This window comes from Schistocerca gregaria, chromosome 10 (assembly GCF_023897955.1).
Source record: "Schistocerca gregaria isolate iqSchGreg1 chromosome 10, iqSchGreg1.2, whole genome shotgun sequence".
NCBI classification, from domain to species: Eukaryota; Metazoa; Arthropoda; class Insecta; order Orthoptera; family Acrididae; genus Schistocerca; species Schistocerca gregaria.
This window is the reverse complement of record NC_064929.1, coordinates 220962405-220974453: the sequence shown is the minus strand read 5'-3', so window position 1 is coordinate 220974453 and position 12049 is coordinate 220962405. Positions and strand designations below refer to the sequence as shown.

Below are 12049 nucleotides of genomic sequence, written 5' to 3'. Positions count from 1 at the left end.
TATACTCCTTAGTCGATTGACTGCATTTTCCCAGCATGCTGCCGATCAGCCCAAATCTGCCACGTGTCTTATGTGTGACTGCACCTGTGTTATGGTTCCACTTCGTGACCCCATAAATTGTTACACTCAGCTATCTACATGAGTTCACTGCTTCCTACAGTCACTGGATCACATTGTACTGATAGCGTTTCTGCATTTTGTGGAGCACAAAATTTTACATTGTCGAACGTCGAAAGCAAGTCGATAGTCTGCCCAGATACTGACAGTATCTGATTGCATATATGTCTAACTGGAAAACCTGCATAGGTTATTATTTCTGTCAGATCATTTCCAGAGAACAGGGCCAACGTACGGTCGCAACATAATTGTTCAGAACACGCTCAAACTTACTTCTCCGTCTGTCGACGACTCTCCGTGCGAGATGAAAGGCACAGTCCCGCCTACCGAGAAACCCTCACTCCGTCCACAAATGTAGTTTGCGACTGTACTTTTTCTAATGCTTTTCCGAAACCGAGAGACGCTGTGTGCCTTCTTCTCTGCATCAATAAATATAATGTTGCAACCCCTATGGCCTAGACACGTGCGCTGACTCGGTTGGGAATCCTCTCCTGTGCCCAGCTAATCCACAACTGTCGTAACTGGTCCTCGATATCGTGAGGACTGCCACTGGGACACAGCTGGTCCACACACAGACCTGGAAATCTCGCTGGCCGTGGGAGAACCCAGCAGCGCTCACACTGTGGAGGAGCAGTGTCCTGCTGAAAAATGGCACCACACTACTCTCACACGAGACATAGCACGTGAGGGCACAGCATGTCGCTACCAGTCGTGTCCTCAGGTCATATGCGGTAGCCCTCTAGCCCTCAAAGCCGAGGGCGACATCGCAGTGGTTCTCTGAAACACTGGAAGATCGGGACCTCCGTGGTTCGCCACAGAACCCGCCGACGAAGGTCGTCCAGCTTAGGACAGACCCGCGATACGTCGACAGTCCAAGCTTCTCGGTCACGGCACCACTCCAGATGCGAGCACACGTGTCGTGGTGCTGAAGGCAGCCTAGACCGACCGCTGCTGGTCTCCGATGCATGGTGGGCGATCACGAAGAACGTTGCAGGAGTCCATTACTCGTCTGGCGAGGCAGATGCAGATGCGAAGGAGTTACGAGAAGCTCAGTGCACAGTACAGCGACCCTCTGTTGTGGTGGTCAGACGACGTGTACGGCTGCCCTCGTGTTACCACGTAGTCCAACTTCAGGCCACCGTCACAGCAAAAGCCGCATAAATCTGGAAGCTGCACGATTCGACTAGCCGGCCGAATGAAGAGGCTCTCTGAGACACCGTCAGATGCCGACGACGCTGTCTCGCCCAAGTTACGGACCTTCTCCGTCTCCTCCTCAGTGATCACTCGACGTCTGACGCTGCCGACGCCCATTGCATACCAACTGGGCCTGGTAACAACACTAAACACCAACAACACCAATGCACTTAGGTGGCCGTCCTGTCACTGAGAATTGCAACTGTAGTCATTCACAAGCCCAATGATGTGTGTGTGGTGTGTGTGTGTGTGTGTGCGTGTGAGTGTGTGTGTGTGTGTGTGTGTGTGTGTGTGTGTGTGTGCGACGCTATGCCGACATGTCTTGTGGGTGCTTCACTTTTTGGTCAGGCAGAGTATGCAGCTACCCTCTTAGTAGACGGGTATGCCTTTGTTTTTTTCCAACTACTAGCAACAGCATTTTCTTTTTAGAAGGATCTACAGTGAATTCTTATTGAAAAAGGGCTAACTTGGACGTAGCTTGTGTTGTAATACCTGACAGGATTAGCACCCTGTGGCCTTCTTCTGAATTAGCACTGTCACCTGCTTCACAACACTACTGACACTAACACCTACATGTCTGATACATAACTTGCGAGTACGCGATCTGAATAGCTGTCGTGCCGAGTCCCTCGACCACTACCACACCTCACTTGCACAGCAGAACGGAATGGGCGAGAGACGTAACAACTTGCTCTCTACGGCACACCTCAGTGTCACCTTCTGACAGTGACGCGATTTCGGTATAAACGTGAGGGAGCTGTATACAGGGCTACAGAACCCTCCAAAAAAAACATGCGTGACCGAAGCTCAGCTCGTCGCATTACCCCCACTACGACGCTCCCTTGTTTACCTCGCGGCCACATCGCGGCCGTTATACGCAGGCGGCAAACATCTGACTATCGAACACAGCTGCGTAACTGCGCATGCGCACGGATGCCGTGTCGTGTCGGTCACAGCAGCTGCAGGAGCATCCGCGCGGTCAAATACGGCAGTTAGCGACATAAGCGATGTATGTAACATCAGCACGCGATCAGTCCCTTAAATGCATTATCATCAGCAGCAGCACGTGACTCTCGGAGAACACATTCACTCTCAACTGCCACAAACACAATGAATACGTACAGTTCATTACACGGAACTCTTGTAGGAACCAAATTTTAAAGTCCTCGATATGCTGAAACACTCAAGAATTCTTAGCACTGAGAGTCGATGGAACGCCTTCTTGAAAGTATCTCTTTCGAATTCTTGTGCAGAAACAGAATGCTGCTGTCTTTGCTACAAGAATGGCCAGCACTGTCTCTGATGCTGAAACGCAAAGGCTTTGCTTTGAATAACTCTATTATCCCGCATTGTATTTGTTATACTCTGTGCAATCTGTGCATTTATCGAGAATATTCTTAGCCCACAAAGAGGCGATCACACAGATTTGTGTGGTGAGTTCGCAAACTTCGTGCAGGCCGTTATTCAGGTTTCTCAGAATCGTAACCCCATCGTCCCTGTAAATATACTCTGTAATGAGATTTATTTTTTACATTACTAACTCACTGAGAAGAAACTGCAACATTGATTCAGTGAGCACTAGACACGAAAACGATGTACACCTAGATAACTCCTTAAAGCACTGCACAAAATGCTTTCCATAATGGTATTTGTTTGTTGACGATATTAGTCCATTCAGATTACAGAGCGATACGCACTTGGATAACACATCCTCAAGTGTTGCACAGAAAGGTGCACAGTTCAACATGTTTCATTTTCAGTAGACCTCCAGCAGAACTGAAACAATGCAGTGCTCAGATCCAAACAGGATGATTTTATTTGTGGCATACTGCTGTTCTGTATAGGAATTCCTCTCTACAATTGGGAACTTTTCTCTGTCATGCTTAATTCATTGATATAGGCCCATTATCTTGCAATTTTTCCATGTTTTTTATTGATTATTTATTTAACGATTATAAACTTTTATCATCAGTGTTCTGCAAATCATGTACTGACTCGTTCCATGGCCAATTAGCTATGTGTTGCACAGTCCCACAGAACCTTAGATACAAACATAACAATAAAATTAATAAATTCGTGCGTACCTTAGTGAACTGGCTTGTGAACCCTGTTGTACGTGTTGTGTATTAATGACATTCCGGGAAATATTAACAGTCACCTCTGTAGTGAATGACCACCTGAAAAAGGCATCACAGACACCCAGCTGAATCGCAACAAGATTTCAAAGTGATGCAAATATTCACAGTATGGTTGAAATGTCGAGAAAAGTAAAATTGTAGCATCACGAAAAGCAGAAAAGTCTAGACCCAGTGTCTTCTATTACCAATGACTCACAGTTGTAATCAGTCATTCGAACTCTGGGCAAAATACATTGCAAGGATATGAACTGGAACACTCCCACAGGCTCAGGCATAGGCACAGCAGGTGGCGGAGTGCAGGTCATTAGCAGAATACTGGGTTAATGCAGTCGGCCTACAGAGGAAATAATTTACAAAACACTTATGTGTATCACCTGTCTGTTACATATAGAAAGCAATGTGTATGTATGTGTGTATATCTGGGATTTCCAGCCAATCCCCTAGGTCGATTTAAACCAAATTTGCCACAGAAAGAGCACATGTCATAATTATCAGTACAGTAGTTTATAGCCTCCTAGCTCCAACAGGAGGGGAGATGTGCGCGAGAAGGTCTTTTTTCGGCCCCCTGTTGTACAGGCTGCGCTGCACAACAGGCGGATTGCGTGGGACTGGTATCAGCTTGCCTTGCCGCCGTGATTTACAGTGTAGCCTACACCTGGGGGCAAACGGTTTGCCAGCCGCTGTGTTGGCTGCGCTGCACGACAGGAGTAGTATTGGTCTGCGTTATCGACCCCTTTGCAGAGATTATGGTTGAGGGAGGAGATGGACAGTGAGAGAAGGGGACAATGAGCTGGACAGAGAAATGGGGAAGGAGGAGGAGTTGGACATAGAAAGAAGCGACAGACATGAACAGAAAGTTGTGTATGGTGGGAATGGCCAGAGGAAGAGGGAGAGGGAGACGTAGGAGGCAGGTGGGATAGATGCATAGTGGGCAGGTGGAAGACGAAAAGAGACAGGAGGATGAGATGGGCAGAGAGATGGGAGGAGGGAGTAGAACGAGGTGGGCGAGATGTCTGCAGTATATTGGCTGAAGATGTACGTGAACAAAGCTGCAGCAAAGAGCCACACCACGATGATCGGAGCTTGTTTGGGTCACAAAAGACTGACATTGAGATGCTGACAACCCTGAACTGCTAGACGCTTGAATATAAATGTGAACAATGGAACACAGGAAAAACCAATTCTTACATGTGAAAAATAGTATGAGTACACGATGGTTACTGGGTATCTCTGACATTTCTAACACTCCTCAGGTGGAGATCACAACACAGCATGTTTACAAGACGCGTACATACAGTTTGACACTGATGCATCATAGAAACAGTGTGCATGGGCAGTTGGCAGTGGTGAGCTGACTACAGCGCAAGAGGCAACGATGGTGGCGAGGACAGTAAGCACAGGTCCATACGGACAACATGACAAGAAGGTGGTGGAATTTTTGGACTAGGAGACACAAATGCTCAAAGCTTTTAACCCTGCCAATAAGGATATAACTGAACTGCTACAACAGGAATAATAGAGTAAGGGAGCTAAAAGCACACTTGCCTTATTTACCACTTTTCGTTTTTTAACCTACTTTTCTCATTTTTTAACGTCTTCTGCTCTGTGTCAGCCCTTAACCTACTGCTCCCCTATATCTGATACCAAATTAAAAATGCAAATTAATTAATTGCTCAATTCAATCACACCACGCTGGTATCTAAGCACAGACAGGAAAATCAGAACAGGTACATATCTAAGAGTTCATCGCCTATTTCTAAATCCACAACACATAGTGGAAAAAAAAAACAGCGGTTCGGGCGTATAAGAGATTCTCCTAGAATTTGGAGAACTGTCCTAGAAAGGAGAAAAACGGTTGGAATTTTCGGTGAATTTTCGATGTCCTACAACTGCTCCTGGTCTAGAGATGCTCTAAAGCCTCATTGGAGGGCGCGGATAGTAGAGCAGGCAGGTCTGTCTGGACTTGTAAAAAAATATATATATCACGTGACTCTCTGACGTCACGGACATTTCTGTAGATGACTTGCTCTGCATCTGTCTTGTTAGAAGCATTCTACAGCAGCTATTAGGCCCTCCACAAAATATGTCTCTGATGTTATGAAACTTCTTGTGAATGAAGCATCCTGATTGGATCTTACTGAATGTACCTGCCAGAATGCTGCTGCTGGTGTGGGAGCACTGTTCACGACTTTCTACAGATGAGCAAATTACGAGAACTTCATCGGAAAATTATTTTTGTACAGATCGCAAAAAAATAAAGAAATCATATTGCACTGACAGCTAAACGTCGCAAATACGAAAACTATTGACAAAGACATATAGTCAGTTACACTGTTCTGCTTCTGTCGAGAAAAGTTTAAATTTTTCTCCGTGAAACCGATCTCCAACAAGGCTTTATCAACACAAACGTTTATACCACCATCCCATATTGCTACGTCAGTTTAGTAAACACAATTCATACACTGCACCATACAAAATCGTCACTTCTGCAAATACACAATGTGATCCAAAGTAGCCACACACCCCTCCAAAACATACGGTTTTCATATTAGGTACATTTTTTATCCCCCAATGCTTTCCTCCAGTACTAAATTGGTGATCCTTTGATGTCTCAGAACATGTCCTGTCGACCAATCTCTTCTAGTCACGTTTTGACACAAATTTCTTTTCTCTCCAATTCTATCCAGTACCTCCTTATAAATTACGTGGTCTAATCTTCAGCATTCTTCTGGGGCACCATAGATCAAAAGCTTTTATTCTTTTCTTAACTTTTCTTAACTGTTTATCGTCCATGTTTCACTTCCATACATGGCTACACTCCATAGAGAGACTGTCAGGAAAGACCGCTAAATACGTAAATCTATATTCGATGTTTACAAATTTCTGTTCTTCAGGAACGATTTTCTTGCCATTGGTCTACATTTATATCCTCTCTACTTCGGCCATCAACAATTTTTTGCTGCCAAAATAGCAAATCTCATCCTCTACTTGAAGTGTCTCGTTTGCTATTCTAATTCCCACAGCATCGCCCGATTTAATTCGACTACATTCCATTATCCTCGTATTGCCTTTATTGATGTTCATCTTATATCCTCCTCTCAAGGAACAATCCATTGCGTTCATGTGCTCTTCCGAGTCCTTTGCTGTCTCTGACAGAATTACACTGTCATCGGCAAAGCTCAAGGTTTCTCTTTCTTCTCCCTGAACTGTAAATTGCACTCCGATTTTTTTTCTTTACTGTTTGCTCAATATACAGACTGAAAACATCAGCGGTAGGCTTCAGCACTGTCTCACCCCCGTCTCAGCGACAGCTTTGCTTTCATGCTCCTGAGACAGGTTTTTAACAAGTTGGAAATAGCCTTTCGCTCCTTGTATTTTACCCCTGTTATCTTCAGAATTTGAAAGAGAGTGTTCCAGTCAACATTATCAAATACTTTCCTCAAGTATACAAATGCTATAAATTTAGGTTTGCTTTCCCTTAACCTATGTTCTAAGAGAGGTCGTAGGATAAGTGTTGCCCAGCATCTTGCTGCATTTCCCCGGAATTCAAACTGATCTTCCCCGAGGTCGGGTTCTACCAGTTTTTTCATTCTTCTCCAAAGAAGTAGTGTTAGTATTAGGCAAATGTGACTTATTAAACTGATAGTTCACTAATATTCACACGTGTCACCACCTGTTTTCGTTGGAACTGGAGTTATTAGATTCTTCTTGAAGTCTGGCTTGAAGCTAATTGTTACAAGTGACTGTGACTGCGTGTGAATGTGGACTTGTAAGTTCAGGATTGTTCGGGCTTGGCCGCGCTATTGTACCAAAGAAATTAAAATATACTTAAGTTTCCGATCACAAACTGTCTGTCAGTTAATAACTGAGTTACTGTGAAGGTAGAAAAACTTTTTATGCAATGTTTAGTCACAGGTAGTGCGGCTGGTTCTATTGTAACTCATCCAGTCAAGAAACGTTAACTGTTTCCTAAAATATTAGGTGTGAGAGAGGTGCAGAGGAAGAAGTCACTGCACGTAACTGGACATCGGTAACCGCACCGTCACACAGACTGTGGACGAAATTTGAGACCAATTAGATGGAGTTTTGGTAGAAACGTTTACAGTTCAAATGCATTTGTCGTAACTAAAAGAATACGGCGAAGGCTAGCGAGACTTTCGTGTCGCATGGCCGTGCTCCGAGGGAAGGCACCAACCGGAAAGTTTCTCGGACCGAGACCGTACTCTCCGGGTGACTCAGCAGCAACTAACTAGGACAGTACTCCAAACTGGGGTCAGTGGCGGTTTGCAGCCGTTCAGCGGAGTGCTTTACTCCTACCGTCAGCTCCTTCCACCGTGTGAGCCACGTATCTGCAGCCGTTCAGCGGAGTGCTTTACTCCTACCGTCAGCTCCTTCCACCGTGTGAGCCACGTATCTGCAGCCGTTCAGCGGAGTGCTTTACTCCTACCGTCAGCTCCTTCCACCGTGTGAGCCACGTATCTGCAGCCGTTCAGCGGAGTGCTTTACTCCTACCGTCAGCTCCTTCCACCGTGTGAGCCACGTATCTGCAGCCGTTCAGCGGAGTGCTTTACTCCTACCGTCAGCTCCTTCCACCGTGTGAGCCACGTATCTGCAGCCGTTCAGCGGAGTGCTTTACTCCTACCGTCAGCTCCTTCCACCGTGTGAGCCACGTATCTGCAGCCGTTCAGCGGAGTGCTTTACTCCTACCGTCAGCTCCTTCCACCGTGTGAGCCACGTATCTGCAGCCGTTCAGCGGAGTGCTTTACTCCTACCGTCAGCTCCTTCCACCGTGTGAGCCACGTATCTGCAGCCGTTCAGCGGAGTGCTTTACTCCTACCGTCAGCTCCTTCCACCGTGTGAGCCACGTATCTGCAGCCGTTCAGCGGAGTGCTTTACTCCTACCGTCAGCTCCTTCCACCGTGTGAGCTGCCCCACTCCGCACAAGCGTGGGCTGTAGACCGTGATCGCTATCATTCCTGATAGGGGTTTTTAATAACTCGCCTTTCCGAAGTGCTCCGTAAAATGTGGCGGCTGACCGCATCGAAAGCTTTGACGTGGTCCGAGATTGTGGAAAATGCTGTGGAGAAACGGTCAGTCGATCGCGTCGTAACAGAGCAGATGCGACGGTGCCCTCTCCTCCTATCAGGCAGCAGCTGCCCCGGCAAAATAACAGAAGAAATAAAAGGCAGCAGCGCGCTGTAGGTGGAAGGGGAGAGGTGTAGCCACGTGTTGAGTCTCTGCAGCGGTATCAGGGCGATCACATCACGTCACATCCCCAGAGAACTTGTGCACAGCCGGGCCACAATGAAATCCTATCGACCAGAGCAACAGGTACGTTAATGTGGCTCTGCTCTGGGCAGCGTGCTCGTAAAAATAAAACCCGGGCGCGGCTGGACGGTGACCGACCCCGCTATCTGCCCCATACGTCGACCCGTTCTCCGGAATCACACACACGCAATTGGCAGCGTTCAATAAAGGTACCCTCTCTGATTGACTGCCATGCCACGAAACTTCTGTTAACTTACACTTTTTATTTCATTTTGTTTATTTATTTGTTTAACCCATCAGGTCCTTTCTCACATTGGGCCAGGGTTTCACACATACTGTATCTTTTTTTACATCACTATTTCCTAAGGAACAACATTTTTAATATGACAAATACTATTAAAATGATTTGAGTGTCTGAAGTGGCAGTGTCAGTAAATTATACTCACTATGAACTAACATTACTTCTTCTACTGCAGCTGCTGCCACTAATGGTGATAATAATAATAATAATGACAATAATAGCAATCACGACAGTGTCAGGCGTAAAAAGAATTTATAGGCATACAAAGTGCATGTTTTCTGATGTGATGAAAGGAAATTCAAGGAGACTGCAACAGCTAAGAATACTGGGAAATTAGAAAGATCTGGTTGGAGAGAAGGCTGTTCAAGGGTAACGAGTGCGTACGGGGACAGTGTTAATCCTTATTATTGCTTTAGTAGAGATGTAATTAGCTGTCGTATGAAACTGAGATGTTATTCAGTTCTCTAATACAATGCAGGAGGTTACTCCAGAGCCGGGCGCCTGCTAGGACTTGGAGGAAGCGGCAGAACGACGGAGTGGCACAGAAAGGATTTCGCTCTGATGCAGACGAGTGTTTCTGCCAGATTGTTCAGATGAGAGCGTTAAGGTGGCGGCGACGTGAGGGGCAGCGTGCGTTCGCAACACAGTAGAGAAATCTCTGCACTTGTCCGCAAGCAGCCAGAATAGCTGTCCATATGATGAAGAAATATGTTCTTGAATGTCACAGATATAACGAACGTAACCACTGTGAGCTTTCCTAATAAAAGGCCTTGCAGGCTAACATCTCTGTAATCAATCACTGTTTGTTTAGTTATCTTTTTTAGTTCAAGATGAGAGAGTAGCTTTCTGTATTGTTGTAAGCACTCAGAGATGCTGATTCCTTCTTGCACATGCAGTTACGAGCTGAGTCCAATGCAGATTTTCATCTATTATTACTCCTAGACTCTTTACTGAAGGAGAGAATTCGATATTTGTCCCCATCAGGTTTAAAGACGGTAGGGGTTTTCGATATTTCGGCATAATGAGCCTGGAATGACGAAACAGTATAGCACGGGTTTCGGATGGTCTGAGTTTTAACCTTATATCCTGCGCCCATTTTGATACTGCACACAGGTCAATATCGAGATTGTCGGTAACTGTCTTCAGGTTCACTGGTTCTGCATCCAGATGCAACTGTCTGGGAGGTTGCTGTGAATCCTGGTGAACGGAACACTCAGCTGCAAAACCGGAAAAGATACAAAAACAATTTCTTTTTTATAAAAGTACGGCGATGCAGCTCTCCCTGGTGGTTTTTCCTGTACAAGAGTCTCCACCGCTGCATCACTACAGCAACCTACGTGTCCACTCGAACGTGATCACTGAACTCAAAACCGTCATCTCCTTCTACAGTTTTCAAACCTCCAAACTCTGATTATCCACTTATACCGCAAGATGTGCCCTAGCAGCTAAACCCTTTATTGAGTCACACTGTGCCGCAAATTTATTTCCTCCCTTATTCAATTCCCTACCTCTTCATTAGTTATTCCTTCTAATCATTTAATCTTTGACATTCTTCTCTAGCACCTCACATTTCAAAGTTTCTTTTCCCTGCTTCTGAGTACTTGCTATTTGCTATCCATGCTGCACTTTCCTGCGGAGCAGCACTCCGTACAAAAAGCTGCTGAAATGATTTTCTAACACTCAGATTTATGTTCAATGTTGACAAATTCCTCGTTTTGATGAACGTTTTTCTTGCTGCATTCTGTAGCCTGTCTACTGTTCCGCACAGCCCCTTCCACTGACCGCTGTCAGCCGAGGGTACCTGTCCTGTTTCCACACTTTATGTCGACGCAGTTTCAATGACAGAACGACCCAATTATTCAAATGCATGAGCGTGATTTCCAAATAAATACGAGAGGTGAGGGCAGTAAACATTAAGTGCTTCACAAGCAGGCAACGGGGATTATTTAGCGCGTCTATAGCCTTTTCAGACGCGAATGTGAAACAAGGGCTCCTATTGTTGATATTATGAAGAAACAAGAATGCACCACAAGAGAACTGTATGGGAAATTGTAAAGGAAAGTATCAGGAACTGTTGGTTTCGTGTCGTATGTAAAACATTGAAGTCGCAAGAAATCTCCAACACTGACGAATAGCCGACTTAACTAGAACATGTTACAATCCTGCATGAGAAAATTTAGCTGCAGAGGTAGCGCTTCGTCAATTCGAAACGTAAAAGATATTGGTTTCATATATGTTAAAAGTAATGATAGGTGAAAGTTTTCAATGAAAAGCAGTGAAATAGCTGCAGCTCCAGCTACATTCCTTATAAAGACGCAAGAAGAGAAGAAGACATTTCAACAGTGAAGTCTATTCGTCGAAAGCTGAGACGAAACATAAACAGTGACACGTGAGCGACTACGCTCGTTTCCAGAGAAAACATTCGGTGTTCACGTGACACGTAGGGGTGTGGGAAACCCTTCGCGCACGCTTTGCAGCTGTCTGCCGAGCTGTCACAGCGGTCCGTGAGAAATCGGGCCAACAATGTACGAAATAAATTTAACAATAATGTTAAACCGAGTTCATTCGGTTAGAGCAGATTTATTTTCATTCAGATTGCTCCATTCAAATACAATAAATTGTTAATTTTAATAACAATACCAGTAATAATAACGATAAAGGACGAAACAAGGTTCACTCTGTCGAACTTGAACTGTTTTCATTGAAGTTTATAAACAACCGCTCCTCTCTCTCCTCTGTAATGCAGTCTAATTTCCACATTTGAGTTTCCACTTTTTCTACGACATGGAGGACGCACTTGTTCCAATCCTCTGCAGCCACTGTTCTTACTGCTTCTTCTAGCAGTACTTCCGGCATTTTGTATGTTTTGTTTTTCGCTGCAACATAGCCTTTGATTCTGGCCCACACTAACTCGATGGCGTTTAATTCACAGTGGTATGGAGGAATTCTGAAACAGTTTTCCCTGCATTCTTCGATATTTCATCTATTGCGTATTCGTTGTAAGCTGTTCTGTGATTTTTAACTACATCTA

General features: G+C 45.1%; 1 protein-coding gene across 1 annotated transcript in view; it reads right to left on the bottom strand.

Moving 5' to 3' along the window:
• LOC126293545 (acetylcholine receptor subunit alpha-like) overlaps positions 1-12049 on the bottom strand; it is a 486710-nt gene that overhangs the window by 444582 nt on the left and 30079 nt on the right. The gene's annotated exons all lie outside the window — the stretch shown is intronic.